At 41.6% G+C, this 2058-nt stretch overlaps 1 non-coding gene across 1 annotated transcript; it reads left to right on the top strand.

Moving 5' to 3' along the window:
- The first annotated feature begins 1289 nt into the window (after window positions 1-1289).
- Window positions 1290-1405, top strand: LOC116458165 (small Cajal body-specific RNA 20). Its single transcript, XR_004245231.1, has one exon. It is a non-coding gene; the product is annotated as a small Cajal body-specific RNA 20 (non-coding RNA).
- The last annotated feature ends 653 nt before the right edge of the window (window positions 1406-2058 follow it).

Below are 2058 nucleotides of genomic sequence, written 5' to 3'. Positions count from 1 at the left end.
CCAACTGCCAATTGTAAATACTCCTGCCATGACTAATTTCAAGATACCAAATATGACATCATTGAATGCAGAGCCAGGAAAAGAGTCACAGTAGCACACTGATGTATAGTATTTTCACCATACACATAGAACAGGTGTAAATGACCTCAAGAACACAGAAAAATAAAATAAGTCAAAGAATTAGGAATTGATAACATTAGAGTATTTATTGCCTTTGCTTTTAATATCATTTATTAAATGATAAGTTTATGTAATTTACTTTTCAATAATGGTGTGTTTAACAACTGGCTCATTAAATTCCTGAAAAATGCCTGGTCCTCCCCTTTGGATCTTTCCAGACGAGACTGTACATCCCCAAATTTGCGGGAGTACATGGTTGAGGCCCTTGCTGTAGGAAGCCTCTCAGGGAAAATAGGAGCATTTATTTCTGCATGCCATTTGTCTCCCTTTGTTAACTTTAGTTTCTCTTCCTATTATATAAGACATTCCTTCTAGATTGTCCTGCCTTTGTAAGGATGGTATTGAGAGAAATGAAATCAGGGCAGTAGTAACACCTTGCATCTTATGGAATCTTCCAGTTTACTAAACCCAAATCTCATTACTTCTCACAGCAATTCTGTGAAGTGAGGTATGTGGAGCAGTGAAGTTGCAGATGAACTATTTCACACCAGGTTGGCAAACTGTTTCTGTAAAGGGGTAGAGGCTGGGTGCAGTAGCTCACACCTGTAATCCCAGCATTTTGGGAGGCTAAAGCAGGAGGATCGCTTGAGCATAGGAGTTTGAGACCAGCCTGGACAACGTGGCAAAACTGCAACTCTACAAAAAATACAAAAATTAGCCAGGCATGGTGGTGCACTCCTGTAGTCCTAGCTACTTGGGAGGCTGAGGTGGGAGGATGGCTTGAGCCCAGGAGGTCGAGGCATCAGTGAGCCAAGACTGGATCACTGCACTCTGGCCTGGGCGACAGAGTGAGATCCTGTCTCAAAAAACAGTTAAAATAAAATAAATAAACAAATAAAGGCATAGAGACTAAATATTTTAGGCTTTGCAGGCCATAAGGTCTCTGTTGCAACTACCTGGTTATTATTGATTGAGAGCTGCCACAGACAATACGTAAACAAATGAGTTTGGCCATTTTCCAATAAACTTTATTTATGCACTCTGAAATTTGAATTATATATAATTTTACATCTCACAAAATGTTATTCTTCTCTTGATTTTTTCCAACCATTGAAAAATATTTTTAAAAACCCCATTAACTCACAGGCCATATAAAAACAAGCCCTAGGCGCCTTTCTCCCATGGGCTGTGTGGGGTCCCTGTTCTTCTCAGCTAAGGCTAGAGGCCAAGATCAGCCTTTGAGGACTGTCTTCAGAACTGCCTTGTTTTCCTGCCTCAGATGTGAAAAATAAAAACAAGCCCTAGGCAGAATTTGGCCTATAGGCAACAAAAGAGGAAATTAAGCTTTAAAGAGAACAATGACTTGTTCAAGTTCATCTAGATCGGCAGAGTTGGTCCTGGCATGGTTCCAAGTCGCCTGAACTTTCCACTAAACCCACCTGCCACAAAAGGTGCCCCTCCTGCTCCTCAACACACCTTCTGGGACCTGCAGGTGGATTCTCCACTGGGGACCTTTTGTAACCCGCTAAGTGCTTTTGGGCCACTTTCTCTTACTGCCCATTTCTGTCTCTTTAAGTGTGGTGAGCCTTCCCATGCATCAAAGTAAAAAAGAAAAGGTGTTTGGACATATATAGTCAGGCAATTTGCTCCCCCTCCATTAAAGCAGAAAATAAAGAGCTCGCTGTCTTTACGACTGTTGATTTTATGATTCTGTCCTATTTTCTCGGAGGTATCCTAAATTTCCACCAAACAGGGACTGCCTGTTTGTTATTCTGTGTCTTCAAACGTCTAGTCCAGCACTCTTCCTGCAGGACACTTGGGAAAGAACTCGGTGACTAATGACTAAGCTCCCCTCCAGCCTGGCATTGTACAACAAGAGACGGGTGTGACCCACCTGTGTGATTTATTTCCCCTCAATATGTTATTACGAAAAATGTA

Source organism: Hylobates moloch, unplaced genomic scaffold (assembly GCF_009828535.3).
Source record: "Hylobates moloch isolate HMO894 unplaced genomic scaffold, HMol_V3 SCAFFOLD_18, whole genome shotgun sequence".
Taxonomy (NCBI): domain Eukaryota; kingdom Metazoa; phylum Chordata; class Mammalia; order Primates; family Hylobatidae; genus Hylobates; species Hylobates moloch.
The sequence above is the reverse complement of the archived record's forward strand: the minus strand, read 5'-3'. Positions and strand labels throughout refer to the sequence as shown.